Below are 25,744 nucleotides of genomic sequence, written 5' to 3'. Positions count from 1 at the left end.
CAAATGGCAAGATATCCTTTTTTAAGGCTGAATAATATCCCTGTGTGTGTGTGTGTAATCACAGTTTCTTTATCCATTCACCCATCAACAGATACTTAGGATGTTCATATCTTTGTTATTGTGAATAATGCTTCAATGAACATAATCGGCTTATTTTCTTATTTTTGAGTTTTAAGAGTTCCTTGTATATTTTGGATAACAGTCTTTTATCAGATGTGTCTTGCAAATATATTCTCCTAATCTGTGGCTTGTCTTTTCATTCTCTTGATAGCATCATTTGCAAAACAGAAGTTTTTAATTTTAATCAAATACAGCTTATCAATTATTTCTTCCATGGATCATACCTTTGCTGTTGTATCTATAAAGGCATACTCCACCCAGGGTCGTCTGGGTTTTCTCCTATGTTATCTTCTAGGAGTTTTATAGTTTTGCATGTTACGTTTAGGTCTATGATACATTTCACGTTAATTTTTGTTAAGAGTGTAAGACCTGTGTCTAGATTCATTTAAATCCCATTTGGTCATTGTGTATAATTCTTTTTATACATTATTGAATTTGATTTGCTAACATTTTGTTGAGAAATTTGTATCTATGTTCATGAAAGATATAGGTCTATATTTTTCTTTTCTTGTAATATCATTGTCTGGTTTAGGTATTAAAGTAATGCTGGTCTCATAGGAAGAGTACGGAAATATTCCTTCTGCTTCTATCTTCTGGAGGAGATTATAAGAACTGCTATAATTTCTTCTTTAAATGTCTGGCAGAATTCACCAGTAAACTCATCAGGGCCTGGTGCTTTCTGCTTTAGAATGTTACTAATTGTTGATTCAATTTGTTTGATAGAGATAAACCTATACAGATTGTCTGGTTCTTCTTGTGTGAGTTTTGGCAGACTGTGTCTTTCCAAAAATTGGTCTATGTCACCTACGTTATCAAATTTGTGGGCATAGAGCTGTTCATAGTATTTCTTTATTACCCTTTTAATGTCCACAGGATCTGCAGTGATGTCCTCTCTTTCATTACTCATATTAGTAATTTGTGTCCTTTCCCTTTTTTTTCTAAGTTATCCTGGCTAGAGGCTTATAGATTTTGCTGATCTTTTCAAAGATCCAACTTTTGGTCTTGTTGATTTTTTCTCTATCGATTTCCTGTTTTCAATTTCATTGATTTCTGCTCAAATTTAAGTTCACCTAATCTTTATTCTTTCACTTAGAAAATATTTATTAAATTTTAGCATACGCTTGATACTCCTTCAAGCTCCTGGAAATTAGCAATGAACCAAAACAGACAAAATCCCATAGCAAAATGGTATATGTGATGTTCCCGCTAGAGAAAGGAGCATGACATAGGATGTAGATCTTATAGATGTTATAAGGAATAGCTTTTTGACTCAGAGTAATGTTTATTTTTAGATAGATTTTAACTTATTGATGTGGTAGTGATGAAAGGGAAAATGTAGATTTGTGGAGATCATTTATGAAGTCATTCAATAGTCCAGATGAGACTTGAATCAGGTCACTTGAATTACATTTGTGGTGGTAGAATTGGAGAACTGTATTGATTTAAGAAGGCTTTATTGGTGCAATCAAGAGGTTCTTATGATGGATCGAGGTAGAGATACATGAAGGTCAAGTATGTTGTGTCGAGTATGATACTGAGGTTATTTTTTAGCTTATGGAGTAGATGTATCATATTCAGAAGTAGGAATGACTCACTCATACTAAATAGTATCACGTAAAACAGTGCAAGTACTCCAAGCAAGTCTCTTTTTTGGTATCAGCACTTTCTTTGTTTTTAAACAGACCAAGCACGACCTGTCATTTGCCAACTCAAAAATGTGAGTTCAAATATCTCATGTTAGGCATTATGCAAGATCCCTGCAAAGCAAAGCCGTAGTATCTCTCTATCCATTATGAAATATTCATAGAGACAAGTGCATCAAATATATACTTTATTCATGAGGAAACTGAAGCATTAATAAATTTTATGTCCTCTAGAAATTTAACACTACTACAATTTTAATAATAAATAATTGCTTTACTTTCTCACCTTTTGGTATTTCGGAATATTGAGTAACACCTTAATTTCAAGATGCTCAACGGTAATAATACACTTAGTAATATAACCTGAATTTCTTCACATTTGCTGTTAGGTTGACATCTGTATAATGTTTCTTATCCATATTTTTCAAAACCAAATGAGTATACTTCTTAACCTACTCATAAAATATATTGAGTTATCTACTCATAAACCATCTAATAACTAATAAGTATATTAGTGACATATTAGTCAAATTCTTTTTGCAGACATACCTTAGCTCACTGTATATCAAGGGTGTGTGCCCTATACTTCTGTATAGCAGTCTTTAAAAAAGTATCAAATTGAGAGTTGCCGTAAGAACTTGATTTAGTGGATCAATTTTAAGTCTGATATCTAAAACTCAACTCATTATGTGGTCAACCTTTCCTTTATCTGATAACAAGATTGAAATAAAAATTCTCTTAAGAACATTTAAGTGTACATCAAATTTCCTACAAGTGTTTTTGAATATTTCTACAATAGTATACAGAAAAGGTAAGGTTTATATTAAGGAGAAAATAAATATTTTCTACATCCTTAAATGTGTTGAAAACTATTTTACCATGATAAAAACCAATTCAAATAAAAATTGATTCTGTGATCAACTTCTAAGGGATAACTTTTATCAGTTTAATATATCCATTGAATAACAACCAAAACTCTGCTTTGGAGACCAAAATGCAAAATTTACCTCTGCTTTTTTCTCTTCCAATTCTCCCTCTTTGTTGTCAAATGATATTGATTTGAAATAGCAAAGTTTTGTTAAATTTGGGGGCTGATATGTTGGGCTGAGTTTTTTCTGTGAGCATCATTCATGGCATAGATTCTGTAAGACATGAATTTTGAGTGGTACTTTTCAGACTGATAAGAAGTATTTGGCCACTCATGTGGCTAACCCTACTTGTGAGCAGCATAATGCATTTTTTAGGTGACTGGAAAGATTTAAGAGTGCAGTTAGAAACACTTATAGACATCGAACCAAAGAGTGGCCTCTCAGACATGTTTTGACCTACTTCTAAACAAGAAATCACATGAAAATCTGGTGATTATTGGGATAATGGAATTCAAACTCTGAGAACTCCTAATCAGTCTACCACTGTAATTATTAGTGTTTGTTATCAAATACAGTTCATATAATCATTACTTCTTAGGATCAGAATCATTAGAGAATATAAAATAGTGTATTTTAAAGCTTTTTAGTGACCATTTTCTAACCTTTGTCCTAATAGTATAAGATACCAGATTTGATTTATTAATGATATTAATTCAATATAAATTTCCTCTGGATGATATTTCTTTCACGGTCAGAACAAAAACTATGCTTCTCAGACAATTGAATTTCTTTTTAATTCTTCCTTTCATCTCACCTCACGTGTCAAAGTTAAACTGGAGATACCCCGTATCGTATTCTGGCGTCATCTCTCTGCTCAAAGCAGATTCTGATTATCCCTGTGGTTAGGTTCCTGTTGTTACCGTGCACATCCTGCTCATTCTGCTGATTTCTTTAGACACGTTCCCTCAAACAGAAAGAACGCGTCTTCTGCATCTCCACATCTTTAAGGAATGTCTTTATATTTTCCTATAAGCTTGTTTTAAAAGAGGATTTCTTGTCCACTTTTGAATCTTTTAAATATAATTTAACATACAGTTAAAAAATTTTTAAAAAAGCAGAGATATATGGTGCTTTTTACCATGATCCTGAAATGACTGTATAACACATATAGGACACAGTGAGGTGTATTGTCAAACAGCAAAGAATGTTAAATAGGTAAACACCAAGATTCACGTGATGCAACACTGTCATGAATGCACATAAAAGAGGAAAATATATTGTTTAATGTTGCAAACTAATAAGAAATGCATATCTCAGTCCAGTGAAATTTGCAAATAACATCGACAATCATGAATTGGATCACAGGTCATAAATTAATGAATTATTTACAAATTCCAACTGAATAACAATGTAGAAACTATTTCCTACAGATTGGTGGTCTTTGCAAAAATTGCAATAAACTATGTCTTTAGGCCAGTTTCCTGGGCATAGACTCTGAAATGAAGATTAGCTTGCAGGAAGTTGGGTTCCTGTCAGTTTCGAAACTTGTGCTATAGACTGAAAGGTTGTGTGCCCCTCAAATTCATATGTTAAAATTCTAACCCTCAAGGTGATGGTTTTAGGAGGTGGGGCCTTTTAGAGCTGATTATGTCCTGAAGGCAGAGCCCTCATGATTGGGATTAGGCTTTATAAAAGAGACCTCAGAGAGCTCCCTCTCCCCTTCTGCCATGTGAGGATAGGCAAGAAGAGGGTCGTCTGTGAACCAGGAATCGTGCCTTCACCTGACACCAAATTTGCTGCCACCTTCATCCTGGACTTCCCAGCCCCCAGAACTGTAAGAAATAAATTTCCATTGTTCGTAAGCCACTCGGTCTATGATGCTTGTTATAGCAACCAGAGTGGATTAAAACCAACTGTGAGGGACGAATGAAGGAAGAGGATCTGGTACAGGAACCGCAATGTCATGGGAGTTCTGCAGCTATATGGCCCAGGAGTTGTGAATTGAAACAAGAGGGCTGGGGCTTTCTACCAGTGCATAGATCAGGAACTGGGAAGGGTATCAAGTGGAGGTGAAGCAGCTTCCTCGGGCTGATGGCAGTTCTAGGGGAGGGAGTCAGCTGTGAACTGGCAGCAGGTGACGCTCCTAGCAATTGAAGGAAAAGGGGATTTAATCTGCAGTGGTGGGGCCTCCAGGCAGCACACTGGCATTCCCTACTGACCAATAACTCAACTGATCCTGGTGATGCTCAGGACTTTAATACACTTTTCTAATTGTCATAAAAAGGTAATGGACATTTTTGAAGCCAACAAATATTGAAAGGTGATGCTTATTTAATGATGTTTTGAACAATACAGTAATACAGTGAAATGAAACCATTTAAATTTCCCCAAAGAGGTGAATATAAAAGTAAATTATGCAGTGATAAAATATAAGACTCACATTCTAAATTCAGTAGGTGTTTAAGGGCACAAACTTGTAACAAGTGGTAAACAAGCTATAGAGAGCTAATGCACAGTATAATGCATAGAGTCAGTAATCCTGTACTATAATGATGTAATAGGATAAGTATCATTTCAAAGGCAATCATAATACAATATATAAATGCATCAAAGTAACAGCCGTGCTCCTTAAATTTACCAATTGTTACATGTCATATTTATTAAATGAAAAACAAAATTAAAAAGAAACAGTAACATATGCCAAAGTATTAACAGTAATAATTTCTTATTTTAGGTACTTTTTGGAGTAAAGGTCTTTACACTTTATCTTTCAATTTTTTGTCAATGAGCATGTATTATTTTATTAAACAGGTGATTTTAAAAATTAATCAATAATGACTTTGTGGAATTGCTGAGTATATATAAAGTCTCAGAATAGAGATGTAGAAATCATGACATTATTCAAGGCTGGACTTCAGTGTCATCAAGGACAGGCCCATGGTAGGTTCTTCCAGAAGATTTTTGAAAGCCTTGGATTTCTTGGCATTGGTGACTCTGTCCGTGGGCATTCTGTTGTTTTTTTTACTGTGGTTGTTTTGCCCCGCAGGTTGCATAATGTTTCTGCTGAATTAAGACCACACTATCCTGTAAAGCAGTATACTACTATATATATAACTTTTGTTGATAGCAGTTATTTTTCAACTTTATGTTGCATTTCATTGCATCCTTGAGGAATCTATCCAGATCTCTTTGAGGCATTTTGTTGTTTTACTCTTTCAAATCACATGTCCAACAGGAACAGATAATCACAATATTATGTAGAAGTTTACCCTACTCACACTCTTGAATTTTTCTTGCCTGAGTACAGCAAGGTTTAGCAACTTTTCTTGAAAAAGTAAGGCATAGAAAGCTTTGGGATATGTGAGGCATTTTCAGAAGAAGGGCATTGGGAGGGAGAGAAGAGAGCACAAATGGCAAGAGATGGAGAAAGGGAAGGAAAGTAGAACGGTGGGGAAAATAGAAAAATGCCTTCCAGCTGGTACATCTGTCTTCATTCCTTAGCATCAGAAATAGCACGCATACACCTTATTGCCCTTGGCCGCAGGGCTAGCACTGTTTCCTAGAGGTGCAGAGGAAAGCTGTGCTCCTGTAATTTCAGCACAAGGGCATCTGTGCTCTAAACCTACCTCTTAATAAGATAAATGGTCCATTTTAGGTATCTGACATTTAAACACTGTGCTTTTGTATTAGCTGCACTTTTGTGTGGTAAATTCTCTAGGCTGCAACCCAAATAATGATATGTGAGTGTGTATGTGAAATAATTGTTCCTATGATTGTGCTGTGCCTGGCTCAAAGCAAATGCTGAAATATTTATCAGCCCTGGGCTTGTCTCTTGTTATTAGAACATAGTATTTATGAAAAGTCACCAGTGCATCTTATCTTTCTTTAAAGGTTTTTCTTATCAGCTTCTTATCTACCAGAATCATGAAGTAAATGCCATATTTTATGAAATAACTTAGTATATCTAAATAATATCTACTCTTACGTAGTATTTATTATTTTCAGTGTCATAGGTGGATAATACAGGCAACTAGTTCCTCCATAGTAAGAGAGAGAAATGGGATTTATATACTGTGTGCAAAAAGAAAAAGTTATAAAATATCTATAGGGAAAGACAGACTCATGAGGGAAAAGTTAATATAAACTTAAAATGTCAAATCTTCATAATTTTTAAAAATTCCACATATTAAAAAAAATTACTAGAGATGAACTCAGTGCAGAAAGCCAGTCACACAGAAGCTCAGGCTTCGGCCCAGGATTACCTGGTTTGAGGTTCATTCAAGGAGCTTGCAGTTTTTAAACATCCACTAATGTTGAAACAGATCCCCAGAGAAACAAGTCAGCAGAGACTGAATCCCTGAAGTTGAGTCTCTCCGAGAATTCTTTTAAGAATGGCTTTAGATCTCAGAATCTCATTTCAAGGTGAACCATCCAGGAATGATCCTGGGTCAGAAAATCATGAGTTTAAATCCAGCCAAGGACCTGCTGTCCAGGAGGGAGAGGGCATCTCTGAGTTCCCGAGCACTGAACACAGCTATTTCAAAACGGCAAGAACTCATGTGCAAGGCAGGAACTGCAAAGACTCTGTAAGTTATTTCTCTCCTGGCTACAGCCAGAAAAACCCAACAAGGATGAGATGATTCCTCGTTTGGTCCTGGAGCAATTTATGATCAATGGCTCCTGCAGTGACGGGTCCATGTTGAAAGAGAAATGGGAATCAAGTGGCAGAAACAGGGAGAAATTCATGGAAGATCTGACCAATGATGGCATGAAGCCACCTGGCTTAGTCCACATCTGCATGCAGGGGCAGGAAACTCTCTTTTCTGAGAATATGCCCTTAAGATAAGTCGTTGTTCACCTCACGAAACAGTTGTCAACAGGAGCCCCAACTAGAGAGAACATGGGGACCCCTTTCTGGGTTCCCAAAGATCCTTCCCTGGAAACAGAACAAGGAGATGATGATAAAGAAAATGGTGGCAACATTTCTTTGAAAACTTATCAAGCAAATGACAGTATGACTAGTCAAGACAATCAAATACCTTCCCTACTCATCATCCAGGAAGATAACTGTCCTGGGCCTGGAGAGGGAGGTGTTTCTTTGGAAAATCCACTCAGCTCCAGAAGAGCAGGTCTAGGCACCTGCAGGTCCCGGGAAGGGTCCCTGAAAAGACCCCCTTATAAAGATGTCCTTATGGAGATGGGACCAGGGTCTCTCTCTCGACCAGACCAGGTTACCCCGAGCGTGTTCCTACCCATCAGAGCATTGAGGGAAACTCAGCATGTGGGGGACACCAAGAAAGATCCCAGGGAGCCCCCAAATCATACAAATGTGAGAAGCGTCCCAGGATCTTTAGGTATCTGTCTCTGTTGAAAGCCCATCAAAGAAGATACAATAATGAGAGGACGTTTATTTGTGGCCAGTGTGACAAAGGCTTCTTCCAGGCATCAGACCTACTCATACATCTGAAGATTCACAGAGGAGAGAAAGCTTTCAGGTGCAGCATGTGTGAAATGTCCTTCAGCCACAAAACCAACCTTCGGGCTCATGAGAGAATCCGCACAGGAGAGAAGCCCTGTCTGTGTTCCCTTTGCCAGAGAAGCTTCCGCCAGTCACCCACCCACCACCGCCACCTGAGGACTCACCAGAAAATTGCCTTCAAATGTGTTCCCTCCACACCAGATGCTTCCCCGGGTACAGCCCCAATGTAATGTATACGAATCTGTACAAGTACGTATATTTCCTGGTACTTCTCTATTTAGAACACATCTTATAATTTCCCGATTATATTTTCCATTTCTTGTCTCACTCCATTAAAGTGTAAGCTAAATGAAGGCGGGGAATGTCTCAGTTTTGTTCACTAAAGTATCTCAGGTACCTAGAAAAGTGGCTGACACATTTCAAATGACCAATAAATATCTGTTGAATAAATGAAAAAAAATTACTAGATTCTCTTGAATATAGATAGTATTCTTAACGGTGTTCAAATAGCTTATATTTTATTCCACTGGTGAATATGCCTTGTCGTAGAACCTCAGAAGGAAGGTTATTCTTAATGTCCTCTGTGTATAAAGTTAGATTTTAGTAAAAGTTTCAAAGTGAACTAGTGAACCTCGAAGGCAAGTCTACGAATCATACTGAGCTGGAACAATCATTGATGTCCGTAATGATCTTGAGAGAAGCGATTTAATACAGCATTAACACAGACTCGAGCATGAGTTTCTTGCTTGTGCTTTTACTTACACAAGACATCTCGATATGTGGGGATTGGGGGTCACACCACGCAGGAAGAAGCTCTCCCCTGGGATGTGATGGTGGTATCACTCACTAGTCGTTATTCAAGAATGTATAAGGAAAAAGAGATGAAACAGTTAAGGAGTTTAATATTTGCTTTATACACGATCTGAATCAATCAACACGCCAATCCCTGATGATTTTGGTCCCCCTTGCCGCGCTGGCTTCACAGAACAGTGATCGCCCAGCCTGGACGTTTCACTCCACTATGAATAGCTTGAATTCAACCAAAGATTAATCTGTGCAATTTGTGCAGTAATGGAAGTGTCAATTTGGCTGTTCTTTTGATTCCAGTTCAATTTTGCTGTTTTCCCCCACTTTTTTCCTCTCTCCTGCACCCTATTCTTCTAAACTAAGAGCTACTCCTCTAAGATACAGATGAAAAATGGAGATAGACAAAGAGCAGTGTTGAAGAAAATGCAAATGCACACTGTGAAGACGTGAACGTGTGTAGGTTATCCCATAAAATAGTATGGAATGGCCAAGGGAAGCGATGTTAGGCAGGAAACGGAGGAGGATCAGAGTGAATTTGGAAAAGAACAAGAGAAAAGCCATTGCCAAAAAAAAAAAGCAAAAAGGAGCATAGGATCAATATTTTAAAACGATGGCATCAAACTACAAGCCTTTTTGTAAAAGGCCTTAAGGCAAGACTTTAAGAATCTTAAAGAACTTAAATGCTCATTAAATGTGAGCTGCTATTATTATTATTTTCTGACAGTTTTTTTTACATAAATCAAGCAGTTTTCATTGATCTTAATTTTTTATGTAGCTAGACATGCCCATATAAGAACATTTTTCCCATTAGAATCCTAAATGTTTTTGAATAATCACTTGATTTTTTTATTGAGTTCATAGTAGTTTATATCAATGTGAGATTTCAGTTGTACATTATTTCTTGTCTGTCACCACATAAGTGTTCCCCTTTACACCCTGTGCCCACCCCCCCACCCCCGTCCCCTGGTAACTGCTGAACTGTCTTCTTTGTCCATGTGCTTATTTGTATTCCACATAGAAGTGAAATCATCTGGTGTTCGTCTTTCTCAGTCTGGCTTATTTTGCTTAGCACAGCTCCCTCCAGGTCCTTCCAGGTTATTGCAAATGGGACAAATGGGATGAATTTGTTTTTTTATGGCTGAATAGTATTCCACTCTGTGTGTGTGTGTGTGTGTGTGTGTGTGTGTGTGTGTGTGTGTGTGTGCATGCCACATCTTCTTTATCCAGTCATCAGTCGATGGGCACTTGGATGGTTTCCATGTCTTGGCTATTGTGAATAGTGCTGTAATGAACACAGGGGTGCATATGTTACTTTGGATTGTTGATTTCAATTTGCTTGGGTATACCCATAGTGGGATAGCTGGGTCATACGGTAGTTCTATTTTTAGTTTTTTGAGGAATCTCCACACTGTTTCCCATGGTGGCTGCACCAGTTTGCATTCCCACAAGCAGTGTGTGAGGGTTCTCTTTTCTCCACACCCTCTCCAACATTGGTTATTTTTAGTCTAAGTGATTATAGCCATTTGAACAGACGTAAGGTGGTATCTTAGTATAGTTTTGATTTGCATTTCCCTGATGATTAGTGATGTGGAACATCTCTTCATGTGTTTATTGGCCATCTCTATATCTTCTTTGGAAAAATGTCTGTTCATATCCTCTGTCCATTTTTTGATTTTTTTTTTATTGTTCAGTTGTGTGAGTTCCTTTTATATTATGGAGATTAACCCCTTGTCAGATACATGATTTGCAAATATTTTCTCCCAGTTGGTGGGTTGTCTCTTTGTTTTGATTCTGGTTTCCTTGGCCTTGCAGAAGCTCTTTAGTCTGATGAAGTCCCACTTGTTTATTTTTTCTTTTGTTTCCCTTGTCTGAGAAGACATGGTATTCGAAAAGATCCTTTTTAGTTCGATGTCAAAGAGTGTACTACCAATATTATCTTCCAGGAGTTTATAGTTTTAAAACATATCTTCAAGTCTTTGATCCATTTTGAGGGGTTTTTTTTTTTGTGTATGGCGTGAGATATGGTCTACCTTCAGTCTTTTGCCTGTGGCTGTCCAGTTTTCCCAACACAATTTATCGAAGTGACTGTCTTTTCTCCATTGTATGTTCTTGGCACCTTTGTTGAAGATTAGCTCTCCGTAGAGATGTGGTTTTGTTTCTGGGCTTTCAGTTCTGTTCCATTGATCTGTGTGTCTGTTTTTGTACCAGTACCATGCCATTTTGATCGCTATGGCTTTGTAGTACATTTTGAAATCAGGGATTGTGATACCTCCAGCTTTGTTCTTTTTTCTCAGTATTGCCTTGGCAATTCGGGGTCCTTGGTTGCCCCATATGAATTTTAGGATTCTTTGTTCTATTTCCGTGAAGAACGTCATTGGGCTTCTGATAGGGCTTGCATTGAATCTGTAGATTGCTTTGGGTAGTATGGACATTTTAACTATTTTTATTCTTCCACTCCATGTGTGTGGAATCTCATTCTATCTCTTTAGGTCATTATCAATTTCTTTCAGTAATGTCTTACAGTTTTCATTATATAAGTCCTTCACTTCCTTGGTTAAATTTATTCCTAGGTACTTTATTCTTTTAGTTGCGATTGCAAATCACTTCATTTTTATCATTCTAATGTCAAAGGTTGAATTTAACATACCCTTAATAAATGAATATTGTATGTGTTTAGTCTTATCTTTCACATAGGGGCTTTATCACAAATAGTATTGCTGCCCTTTAATATCCTTAGACAATAAACCTATCTGTTTTAAAAATAAGCATTGCATAAAACCTATTCTGAAATTTTTTTCAAATAGAAAAATAAATCTCGCTTCTATGGACCTCCTTAGAAAAATCCAAATAGACGTCCATTTGTGAGCTACAGAGAACATACTATTGTCAACATTTTTATCCATGTTGGGGATGCGGGCTACTGAAAAGACAAAGTGAAATTTAAGGGCCATAATAACTAAGTAGCTAGCAAATTTTCAAATATTTAGGGCTTTTAAAATGAAAGTTTTAGATACATAGTTGTAGTCATTTCTATTTCTTTCTTTTTTTTTTTTACATTGGATTAATTAAAACATCTTTATTTAACACCATGCCTGCTAAATCTGGTTAACAGTGATGGACTGTTAAATCTGGATAATGAGATTTTTTGTTTGTTTATTTGCTTTTAGAAAATGGCCTTGCTTTATCTTCCATGGCTAAGATGAAGGACAGGGAAACCCAAGCTAATCCTTTGGCTTGCTCTGACCAAGTAAAATCTTTGTTAGCCTTTCTTCTGGGCCCCTCCCACCCATTTTCTAGTCTCCCTCCTTCCTCCCCCTCCATCCTAACTTTGTTGAATACTTCTGTTGCTACTATGCTATCTGTGGGAGAGAGAATGAAAACCACATATCCATTTCATCTTGAATTTGATTTTTGTTCCTTTTCTTCAGATACGAGATGGGAAAAAATGCTGTATGATTCTAGAAGAATGGTTATAATTGATCACAAAATCATTCATCTCCAACTCCAAAACACATTTTGAACAAATTCTTTGTTATTTACAAACATCATCAGTGTAGCATTTTTATTTAGCTGGGCAGGTTTTTTTTTTCTAAATAAGCTCATGCTCGCTGCTTTATCCTTCTCTCCCAACAAAAATTCAACAGAATCCTCCAAATTAATGAAAACAAACATTTTTTTGTCTATGTCCCTGATTTTAATCTCACGTTAGAATATCAGTTGGAAAAATTGTTTCCCATTTTAAAAATTTAAATAAATTCTTGACTATTTCAGTTATAAATACAGAACAAGCATTTCTTGAGCATTTATATCTGCCTTAATTATTTGTTGAGTGCTAACGAGCACTTCTCATTGTCTGGGTGTTGGGATATCTGGTTAAAGTCATTGTAATGCTCCAGAAACTCACAGACCATGGAAGGCAGACACGTGCAGAAAAGCCTCGATGGGAAATACTGTGAGAGCTGTTCAGGAAAGAGAGAGGCAGACGACTGGCAGAGGGATAGATTTCATAAACATTGAACCCTCCTGCTTTTGAAATTTAGTTGGTGAAATGAGAAATAAACGTAAGGAAGTTAAAAAGCAGTACGAAACTCCGTGTAATAGGTGCCAGCTTAGTACCAGGCTCAATGGGTTCTGCAGAAGTTCAGAAGCAGCAATCTTTCCGTTTCTGAAAGTTAATGCTGGGTGTTACAAGAAGGAAATGGAACTTGATAAGGCAAAGAGTGGGGAGGGAATTCAAATTAAGACAGCAGGTTCTGTCTCTAAAGCAAAGTGAGTGAACTCATCACTTTGATCCTCTCATGCAGATTTTGCTTTGCTGCGGTAAATGTTTGTGGCAGGTTTTCCACTGAAGCTGTGTGATAGTCAGATCCATGCAGGAAAATTAGCAATAAGCTGGAATCAGGAAGTTCCCTTTCTGGTGCACTGGTTGACATTATTATGTGTGTGACATTTGCACAAGATATTAAATCTAGTTGCTTGACCTATGAGACGAGGATAATAATATTGAATATGCCTATGTTGCTTACAGGATTGTTGTGCCCATGAAATTAGATAATAGACTTGAAATGTTTTTATACAATTAATATATAATATTTCATTTGCTTTTTTTGATAAAATAACTTTGAGCCATATAGACATAATCAGAAAATGCAAAGTAGCTGGTTTCTTATCCCCCGAACTGGTCTTCGTCTCTGTAGTCTCTTTCTCTTCTTTCTCTGTAAGATGTGAGTAGTATTATAATACTGAAAAATGAGGTTTTATTGTATACGATGAATTTCCAAGATAAATGATCCTCACATTAATAGGAGTTGAGTACAAAAAGTTTATATCCAAATTCGTCCTGTTAGAAATTCTAAGATACCCTTTAAAATCTCTAAGGCAGATATTAGAGTTCTTTTTATGTATATGGAATCAGAACTGAGTCACATAGCACAAGGCTAATTAATGGGAAAGTGAAACACAACTTGAATTCTGGAATCCTGTTTCATTCTTTTTCCTGAGTGTATAGAGCAATATGTTTATGTTTTAAATCTTATGTTTGAAAAGGACAAGTGCTGTCACTGAGAACCGCTTGTAATTGTGTATCACTTGCTATTTACTTTAGCTAATCAGAAGCATTAGTTTCCTGTGGGGAAAATTAACATTCATGAGATACATTAAAGATCCTGTCAGTTTATCATATCTCTGGAACGTGTAAGCCTACTTTCTATTTCTATGCATAAATTAAGTATTCAGAGAGTTATAAATGTACCGTCTATTAATTTTAATTATGCATGTTTATTTTGTTGTATTATAGATTTTTCTAGACACTATAACTCTTATTTCTCCTGCATAATTAAAAATAAACATCTAATTGTTCTCCCCTATAACCACCCAACTCTTTAGATAGATTTTTGATGACATATTAAATGTTTAATGATTTAGTTTGTATGCAACTAGTACAAAGCTTTGAAAAATTAAACTCTGTGAGCTTGAAACTAATTATTTTGGGCCTTATTGTCAGTGCTTAGTATAATAGTAAGCATGAATAAGGGATTATTGCATGTTATCTTCCTGATATTACTACATACAGTACTGATAGTTATATCCAACACGGAAATTCAGTTACAGAACTTGACATCTATGACAAAATTAGTTGCAAAGGGACTATCTACCTTGGTGATTTCCAATTCTTGCTAGGATTCTTGATTTATCTCTCTATAGAAGTCAGCACATTCCATGTGTTATTCTGTATATTGAAAATTATTAAAGTAAGATATATATATTCAACTTTTAGGCTGATTTTCTATCTATGCCCAACTGGGCTTATTGGGAGAGAAATTTAATAAAATATATATAATTTGAATTGAGGCAATACTTAGATTCAAACAATATTTTTAAGAAACAATTTTATTTATTAGTGCCATTAAAACTAGGAAAATTAAAAAAATTATTTATCTATCCTTTTGAACACGACCTAGAGATGCATTTTGAGGCATTTTAAAAAGTAGTTATTAATTAACATGAATGAGGTGTTTGGAGAACATGGCAGGGCAAAGTTGAGAGCCAATCCGTTAAAATAAGGTCTAAACCAAATCCTTCACGGAGCCCTAGGATTTCAACTGGCTATAGGGGTGTGAGAAGAGTATTTTATTCTCTGGTATAGATAAAATTTATTTTCTTGGTTTGGTAGATGCATTTTATCTGCAAAATGGTGATTACAGAACTGGTTATAGTTTAATTATAATGGTCTATATAAATGTGAAATGTCATGGCATTCTTACATGAATGGTTTTATGAAGGAAAAAGCAAAGCTTCCTCAAGATTTATGAATAAAGATGACTGCCGTGTATTCAGTAAAAATATAAAGTGCTTGTAAATAAATAACATATTTATTTATGTTCATGTACGTTGTCCCATTCAAATTATAACAATACAGTCATGCTTCCCTTAACAAAGGGGATATGTTCTGAGAAATGCTTTGTTAGGTGATTTCATCATTGTGCAAACATCACAGAGTGCACTTACCCAAACCTAGATGGTATCAGCTACTACACACCTAGGTTATATGGTGCTAATCTCATGGTACCACCATTGTATATGCAGTCTATCATTGACCGACATGTCATTATGTGATGCGTGCCTGTGTTAAATCCAGAATTACTACAAATAATTTTTAAAGTTTTTCATTAGTTTTCAAGGCAGAATACCTTTTTCTCTATCCCTCATATAGCCTAAATTCCTAGAGGGTTTTTGTTGCATAGTTTATTGAATTCTATAGTGGTTGTAAACTTATTGCTAAGAGTTGTACGGTAGCCTATCTATAAGAATTGCAAGATCAAGGATCAAGATATATTCTCTAGCTTTATTGTTTGCAGCATATCTTTGTTATTTTTATTAACAAATTATTAAAGCTAATGAATAAAAGACAGAGACTGCTGGAGCATTGTCGATCTATTTTCACACTTCAGTTTTTAGAAGTATGAATACCAATGAAAATCTTCTTTTAGACATTAGGAATTTTTCTATAAGCAAAGATGAGAATTTTTAGGTGTATCTAATGTTTCTAATAGAAATAATACATGTATAGTTCATTAATCACATATTCCATAAAAGCATCATGTGTTATTTGATATATGTTGTATATATATATATATACATATAAATAATGCCTACCTTTTTGTAATATAATCTTATTATCACCTGTGGTTTTCTCTAGTCTAACGTGTTTTTCTGTATGAACCAAAGGAAACACACAGCATGAAGCGACGTCTATCCTGCTTTCCTGGTAAAGCAGGTAACTTGGAGTCCCAGGTAATTTCTCAGGAGCTGTTATAGAAATGCGTGAATAACATAGCAAATATAGAACAAAAATATTGATCTAAAGGATGCAACCTTGAGCTCTGTTCTTTGTGTGTAATAAGACAAGCCAAGTAGAACTTACTGACTGAGAAAGATAATCATTCAGTAGCTGTAGGAGAGCATCTTTACAGAGCATAGATATTAACCAAAGAAAGGACAACCAGCATATAGATGAGGAAAAGAGGGGGAGAAGGAGGAAGCTTCAGATATACTGTGGGGCTAATGTGGTCAATGATCCCCCATCAAATATTAGGGTAGTAGGTCTTTCCATGTGATCTTACGCATTCTGTCATAATAGTACAGTATCAGAAATGTAAAATTAATTTAAATTCTTCCTATAAAAGAGGCAACAGTGTTGTTTCCACTACACTAAAATGTAGATTATAACTAGGCTTTCAAAAGAATTCCGAGGCGAGATTATCATGTGAGGTATGAGACATTTTACTTTGAAATAATGCCTTCTAAGATATAATTGATAAACACTTTTCATGTTAGCAATATACCTGTGTAACCGTAGGTTGCATTCTGTTTTACATATTGGTGAGTACTGATCTGTGATGGTAATAAGGATTCAGCTATCAGAAGCATCAAGAAGGCCGAGAGTACTTCTACATGGAATATCAAACCAGAACTCAACAGTCGTGTTCATCACCTTACGTAAATTATTCACATTCCTACGCTAACCATGTAAAATATGTCTTCTAAATAGTTGATTGTTAGAGTAAATGTGTTGATGTTCTAGCTTAGAAGCAAATAAATGATTTGGAGGACACACTTCATTTTCGGTTTTCATAGTGCATGGTTTAAACGCCTAAGATCATAAGGAATGGAGGATATTACGCAGGTCTGACTTCAACTTAAGGAGGGAAGATAGCACACAGGTCACCCAAATAACCTCCCCGGGAAAGGGCCCACCCAAGCGGTCGTCATTTACAATCGTTTTACTCTATTTCAAAACGTTATATCCCTGAGAAATTGAAATATTAGTGGTGAAGGGAGAATTCAGTTAGAGTCAGCTTTTTGTACTAAAATAAAAATAAAACAAAACAAAAACATATGTTCTCCCTCAAACGGGTGAATCTTTTTAAAGACGGGAAGCAGTATACAGTCCTGAAGCTGGTCTCATGACAGCTGGTAATCAACAGAAGCTGGCCGTCCCGCTGGGGCTCGCTTTAATCTTACTCCTTTGAGACTGGGCTGCGTCTGAAGCCTCCTCCCCAGCTGCTCTTTCAGAAACGCGCCTTCATACAGCATCCTGGCCTCGAGATTAGCTTCTTGCACGTGTGATGTGCTTCGAGAGCAGATTGCGAATCCCCGTTCGGAGGGCTGCCTTCGTGGCGCACCAATAAATGGTGAACTCCTGTTGCTGCTTGGCACATTCAAATTATTTTGTAGCCAGAATATATGCTTAATAAAATTTGTAGATTTAGCTAAAAATCTTCACACCGAAATTTGGTGACATATATTTTCTTGGTAAGGATATACAAAATTGATGAATCTTGATAAGCCGCTTAACCTTTTTACTCTCGATTCAGTCAAAGCAAGGTAGGCAAAATGCTGATGTGTTTATTCAGAGGCTTTCCTCTACCATCACTTTCTGAGATCAAATCTGGAAATAAAACCATCTGGGACTTTTCTTAATAAACTAAATGTTGTATCCTGATTGATGAAACAGGAGAATAAAAACCCTTCCTTTAGGAGAAGTGACATTATTTTTTTCCTTTTATAAAATCACGACAAGTGTCTAAGCTAGGTGTTTGGATTATAGTTCCTAAATCTGCTTCTTGACCTCAAAGAGGGAATAACTTAACAAACTCTACTTCTTTTTTATATTTTTCAAAAATCTGTCTCCTCCTTTTGAGATAAACAAAACCAAATTATACTTTTTCACTGCCTTGGACAAGCAGAACGGCTGTTCTCAACAATGGATTATTAAAATTACAGATAAGAGCAGCAAGAATAATGTTGGAATATTTTAAAATAATTAACTTCTGATTGAACTTTCAGTCGTGAATGATGTACAAAATAGCACATGTAGACAATGTGATCTTTTTTGAGTTAACTTCAGTATAAATTTAACATTCATATTAAAACAGATAAGACTCAGACACTAGACTATCTGTTTTAATTGCCATAATCACAGAGACACTGAGTTATCACACTTTACTATATCATCATTATCTTTTCCTTTTAGGAAATCAAAGCAGAAAATTTAGGAAATAGTATTTCCTTATATCATTTTGTTTCTGGTTACTCTCCAACATAATTTGAAGCTAAGTATACAAGTTCAAAGCAACTTTTATGTGCTCATAATTTAGACTAAGATTAGAAATACTAATCATCCTTCTCAGAGGTGAGCTGGTATGATAGACTAGATTTAGATAAGGAATAACAACTCTGTTCCTTCCAAGCATAAGTCCAAGGAGTTCCTATTTGCTAGCAGCAGTAATGCGTGCTTTCTTAGCCCTACAACTCAGAAGTTATTATCAACATCAAGTTCTGGGCAATCGCATAGAAGTTAGGTGTACGGCCACACAGTCTGACGGCTTGGAGTCAACTCTAGTCTGGATTAATTTTCACTTGGACAAGTTAATCAGCAGGGCCTCAGGTTTCTCACCAGTAGAACATGGGTAAAATTTCTATCTCAGAGGGTTGTGGTCAAGGTTGAAAGACATAAAACATGTAACATACTGTTCAAAAGTTAATGGCCTAGAAGGAAAAAACAACTTGCCAAAAGTTATTTCAGGTATAAAGTGGTAGGTAAAGGGATTCACAGAAGAATCAAGAAGGAGTTCTCAGAAAACTAAAATCTTAGACTAACGAAGGTTTCTAAAGGAAATAATGCCTGAGCCAAGACTTCCCGAAGGATGGATATTGTCTTATCTGCTCAAGAAAGGTTGATAAAGAAGTTAATAGCATGGGAGAGATTAAAGCATTCAAATTAATTACTATAATACAAGGTATAAAGTATAGGACAGGTAAAGTCCTATAGCTTGTAGAAGAGTATAAATTATTTCAGTTTAGGGCTCCCAAATCAGATCCTTGGAAGCAGTCATATTTGGGCTGAGTCTTAAAGACCGGGCGATCTCTACATACTCATGCTTACTGCTCCCTCTATGTCTTTATTTTTTACCACCCCTTTGCCTGTGAATTAATTTGTATTACCCTTTTGTTCCTTGACACTGTAAGAAAGCTTGCATATTTTCAAAAAATCAATTGATTTATTTTTGAATAGGTAATGCATGCAATTGCCCATAAAAATTAAAAGCTGGGAAAAATATACAATGAGAAGTACTATATTTTTCTCACTTCCTGTTTCCCAATGACTGTTGTGAGTTTTCTGCATATTTATTTCACAGATACTCTATACTTTTCAAGTATATGTACTCGTTTAATTTTTTCCTTTTTATATAAATGAATGTAAGATGCGTGTGTGTGTATACACATGTACACCATTCTACACTTTTTCACTAAATAATATGCCTTGTGTCAGTACATACAGGAATGTGTTTTTAAAAAATTGTGTTAGCTAATGAGTGTTGCATTGTATGAACGTACCATAATTCTGCTACAACAGCTCCACGTGGATGTGTAATGCATTTCTGATAGAAACTCTGCATTTTGATAGATGTTTGTGCTTTACCATTTTTTAAATTATAATTTTATAATATAGGTTTTTATTATGTATATTATACCCTTTGTTTTAGGAATACAGTGAAATATATGAAAATATTTCAAATAGGGAGCCATCCTGAGACTTCTGAAAAAAACTCTAATTTTGGTTGTGTTTATTATTTGGTGGCTGGATTCTATAGGCTAATATTTGTAGAGTTTTTGTATCCATATTCTGAGTGATATTTTTCTGTGTTTCTCCTCCTTGTGACTGTTTTTTGGGTAGTATATATTAGCTTTGTTAATTGAAGTTTTCCTTTTTCTTCCACAATGCTCTGAAATAGTTTATCTAGCATTAAATGTGTTAGCTTCTTAAAGGAGTTTTTGAGAATTCCCCTGTGAATGCTTTTAAGCCCAGTAGAATTTATTTTTGGAAGGAGAGATAGATTGTCTTTGACAAATTCCTCTCTGCCTTTTTTTTTTAATACATATTTGGCCCACATCCTATTGTTCACCAGCCAGGACACCCTGTTCACCTCTCTGCATGTTGAATACTTTGCAGGCCTTGTCTGAGACCTACACTGAAGATGTCCTCTCTTGATGGGATCCCACCAGTTCACTAATCTTCATCATTTTGGCTGCTGTTCTTTATTTCTCAGTGTAGGAGTTAGATATTTCCTAGTTTCATTGGAGATGGGTTCTATGTTTCCAAGTTGGTGTCTCTGCCTTGTTTTGGGGCATAGTATGAAGTGCCCCAAAGTATGAAGTAATCAAGTAACTTCTCTTGAAATTAAATATAGATTGTTATGGACTGAATTGCGGTCCCAAATTTCTATGTTGAAGCCCTAACTTCCAACGTGACTATATCTGGACATAGGGCCTTCGGGGTGGCAATTAATGTTAAACGAGGTCATAAGGGTAGGGTCCTAATCTGATAGAACTGTTGTCCTTATAAGAAGAGGACCAGAAACCAGATCCCATACCCCCTGGAAAGGCCATGTGAGCGCCCAGTGAGAAGGTGACTGTCTTCAAGTCAGGAAGAGGCCTCACCAAAATCTGCCCCTTACGGCACTTTGACCTTGCACTTCCCAGACTCCAGAACCACGAGAAGTAAATTTCCGTTGTTTAAGCCACTCAGTCTATGGTGATTTTTTATGGCAGCCCCAGCAGACTGATAAACAGATCACGCAAAAGAGCCATAATTGATCAATTAACGAGAAGCGTTATGTTCCCAGTACTTGTCTAAATCATGGTGGTTGTGTTTTCTTTTTTTCTTTTAGGAGTGAAATAATATTCAAAACTTTGGTGTTTGTCCTTAAAGAGAGGACAGGATGAATGTAGATATATTGATTAGGTGCTGATTTTAATATCTGATAATGTCTAAATGATTCCTTCTCTCAAGACATTCTTGTAAGTAAGACCAAAGCTTCTTATATACAAATATATTCTATGTGAACTGCTGTGTAATACAGCAGTGACAATGAGATGACGCATTAAAGTAGGCGGTGTGGAAGCAAGAGTTCGACCTTTTCATCATCTTCAACTACGTCTGACAACGACCGAATGATTAGCACTGGTATTTATATATTTATTCCATCACACTCTTCCGTCATACTTCATGCAGCTGATTTCAATATGTGACTTAAATATTCTCAAAATATTATTATATAAAACCCAAACTTTTGTGAATAATAACACATATGCAGCTTAAGGAAGACACTGTGTGTGAGAGAGAGAGAGAAAGAGATTTTAAAATATGCTTTGGATTTTTAAAACTCTTTAATATTTGGTCTTCTTTTCTGAGTAAACAGTTTTTTTCCACTATTTATTACCAACCCTCCACTTTAGATCTGTCTCTTTATCTAATTCCAGAAAATATATGGTTGTTCATTAACATATATGACCTTTTTTTGTGATTTTTAATCCTTGATGGTGATACCTATTTTCTGTCTCTCACTTATTTAGATTTGACTCATTAATCAAGGTTCAGATACTGTTATGGACTGAACTGCATTCCCCCAAAATTCATATGTTGAAGCTCTAACCCACAATGTGACTGTATTTGGAGTTAGGGCCTTTCAAGAGGCTAAGGTTAACAGAGGTCATAAGGGTGGGGCCCCAGTCCTATAGGGCTGAGTCCTTATAAGAAGAGGAGCTGGCCCCAGGGGGTGTTCTTTTAACCTTCTTCCTGCCCCTCCCTCTCCACACGCACACTAAGAAGAGGTCATGTGAGCACACAGTGACGTGGTGGTTGCCTACAAGCCAAGACGAGGCCTCAGAGTGAAACCTACTTTGCCAGCACCTTGATCTGACACTTCCCAGTCTCTAGAACTGGGAGAAAATAAACTTCTGTTGCTTGAGCCCCCCAGTCGTGGTATTTTGTTATGGTGGCCAATGCTGACTAAGACAGATACCAGCCCAACAATCAAAGAAGCAAGACAATTCTGTGACTTTGATATCCTTTTTGAAACTCCATTTTGACTCTAATTTATATAGTCATTAATTCATATTTTCTTTTATTTTTTCCCATTTCTTCAAATAAATTTTAGAGTCTGAGGGCAGTTTTCATCTGAGGTCGGTTTTTCCAGCACTGTCTTTTAGCCGAGGGCTGAGTGCGAACACTGAGCACTTGTATTTTGATTGCTTACCCATTTCGGATACTCTAAAACATGGAGAATTTTGCAGTTTCTTTGTCACTCCTGAGTATAAATTCTAAGGTGGGTGACTTGGTAAACATCTCAGAAATTTTAAAGATAAGTATTCTTAACTTAGAAGGTTTCCTGAGTTTGATTCAGTTCATAAAGGATGATTACTTCTATCAGGTTTTTAATCTTATTTTGGTCATCACTATTAATATAGTATTTTGGCAAAAGAACTAGATGAAATAAATGCATTTGAACCTTTTAGGATGGAGATTTTTTTTCAAGGAACAGAGCATAAATTTCAATAAATATATATCCTATTTTATTATTTTTGAAGGAAATTTTGTACATATATATTCAGTATACTAGAAAAATGATTAGAAAAGATTCCCTTTATATTTCAAATAATTGTTTCCAATTAATAATCTTCAGCCTGTAAGCATAGGATCTATATTTTTGTCAAAAGTGAATACAAATAGAATTTTGGATGCATAAATAAAGATCAGATTTAGAAGAAACTAAATTAATTTTCCATGGGTAAAATGATGACAGAATTTCCATAAGTTATTACAACTTGACATGAAACCTGCTGGTTTTAATGCTCAGGACCTATTTTTTAGCTGCTGAGCCGAAAATTGGTGTTGGCAGACAAAAAGAAGCTAGTTTCATTTCAAGAATACAACTAAATGCTAATTATAAAAATGGATTTAAAGTTACCAGAGGGAACATTTTGCACCAACCTTATGAAAAGAACTGCTAGACAATACTCAATTAATTAAGACACCAAGAGCGTTCTTTTATTCCTGCTTTCCGTTAGCTCAATATTGCTCACAGAGGAGATAAAAGCACGAAGTTAAACTTTTCATTTGCTGCATTTTCAGTTTTGCCTTTTTAAAATGAACAATCTTGCCTCTCCATACTGGTTGTTGGCATTTTGAGTGTGTTTCCCTCAGCTTTGAATGTGAAGCACCGTCAGAGAAAATCCAGGAAGAATGTTTAGATTGATAGGTTAAAGGGGCCATTGATATTAATCAGGAGACATAGATGTTTTGCTTTCAAAGGCATGAACATCATAGACATAATCGAACAGAAACTCCAACACAAATAGGTATTTATTTACATTTTCTTTCTACTGTATTTCATTGAATGGCAAATCATGTTACAAAAAATTTTTTTGTGAGGAATATGAAGAAAAGACTGGCCAGGAAGGGTAATAGTCTTAAAGTCTATGTTCATTCACTCATCCGTTTTACTCATTATGCATTCCTTTATTTATTGCCATTAATAGCCATTAATCTTGCAATAAATCACCAAATTATAACTCTCTCAATTCCCCATCCTATCTCTTCCCCAACATATTATTAAAATTGTAGACATATGCAAAAAAATTTTAGTTTTTGGTCCAATTTTGCATAGCCGTTTATTGTTGGATGTTTGTTGGAGTTTCAAAAATTTCAGTAAATGAAGTAAACCCTTGACAAAAATATTTTCTGGAGATTAATTTTTAATGACTTCTTTCCCAAGGAGTGCATGGTGAAAAACACACAGAAAAGCCACAAATGAAAGTGATTCAGTACACCAACCACTGGGATTTTTTAAAACATATGTATTTCTAATTCAATCACAGTCTTTGAATTTTAAACCTGACTCTTTTGCAGCCTCTTGCAACAGAAATGGAGAATGGAGCCTGGTACTCTGTTTTTCTCAGGAGGAGGTCAGTTGGCAGTAAAAACCCATGCAGTTTTCAGTGATTTACTTAGGACAAAACCTATTGAAGAAACTTTGAATTAATATTATTGCCACATAGAAAAACTTTCGGAGAAAGGAAATTAGATTGAATAGCACAGTGTTACTTTATCAGAATACAGTCAAGAGCAAAAGACCCCTAGGGGATTATGAATTTAGAAACATCCTACCTTTGGCTTTCAACACGAAATGGTAAAACACAAATCAGAACAAGTCTGAAATAAATGCTCACAGAATATAAATTTGCTTATTTTAGGTAAAACAGAAGACATAAAAAATAATATAGCATATTAACATCTCAAGTGAAAAGAGAGTGGGATAAAAGATTAGGAATCAACATTGTAGTTGTGATTCACTAGGTGATTAAAATGTTAGTGGAATTTTATATATTGCAACATGAAATATTGGCACTATTTTGAAGGTGGACGAGGGCAGTATATTCGGTCTTCCTACGAGTGATAATGGAAGTGGCTGACTCAGCAGGGAGTGAGCTCCCTATCTGTATTACTATCTACCCTTCTCCATCAACTTCTTCATCAATAGGAGTGACCAGGCCAGGTTGGAAAGCAAGATCTGTCTGCTTCCCACCTGAGGACTGTCTGCATGTTAAGGGAATGTACTCTCAACCATGCCCAGAAAAAGCATCAGGAGTTGGAGTGAGAGGAGTATGTCTCAATATACTTGCATGGTAGCAAAGAATGGGAGGATCCAACTGTGCATCAACCTTGGGTAAAGCAGGCAGCATCACTAGAAATCTGTTCGTTCAGTAGATGTGTGCTACGTGCCTACAATGTGCCGTGCACCTTGACAGGCACCAGAACACAGTGATGAACAAGAAAGGAACTGTTGCTCATCTCATGAAAACTATGGGTATGTTCAGAGAAAGTATCTGCACTGTGAGAGTTAAACTACATAGAGTCTGAAGTTCCTTTTAAAATTTTGTTTGTTTTATGAAAGCATAATGGGGTTAATTATTGTACAATGAGATGACATTATTAGATATGTCTTCTTGTTTGTCTGTTCTCACTATGGTATTTATAATAAAGGGCACAATCATTTTGTCCAAAGGAGCCTTAATGTGACTACTTGTGCCCTCTGCAACCACGATGTAACATTGTGCAGATGCTTCTCTGGAAACTCTCCTCTGGTCATACCAAAGTTAAAATCTGGAGATTTTAATTGAAGCAGTCCTCTGAGCAGTATTGCACCTTCTCTAACGACAGCAAGAAGACCTTCAGATTCTCCTTGGTTTCTAACTTTCTTGATAGCAATTTCTTATTTCCATAAGACTATCTGGCCAGAATGAAAGTCAGTTGAGACTCAAAAATCGTTAACCAGGTTACCATTTAATTCTGTGTACTAATCACATTTTAATCTCCATGTTCTTCATTTTCTTCTCTGTTGGACAATCTCTTGCATTCTTTGATGATTTGGGCCTTGTTTCACAATCTTCTAGCACACCCAAATTTCTGCAGTCATTCTGAG

General features: G+C 36.0%; 1 pseudogene; it reads left to right on the top strand.

Annotated features, from left to right (window-relative positions):
• The first annotated feature begins 7,023 nt into the window (after window positions 1-7,023).
• Window positions 7,024-8,341, top strand: LOC106834041 (zinc finger and SCAN domain-containing protein 4-like; annotated as a pseudogene).
• Window positions 8,342-25,744: the final 17,403 nt, after the last annotated feature.

Source organism: Equus asinus, chromosome 2, assembly GCF_041296235.1.
Source record: "Equus asinus isolate D_3611 breed Donkey chromosome 2, EquAss-T2T_v2, whole genome shotgun sequence".
Lineage (NCBI taxonomy): Eukaryota > Metazoa > Chordata > Mammalia > Perissodactyla > Equidae > Equus > Equus asinus.
This window is presented reverse-complemented; position numbering and strand designations above follow the sequence as displayed.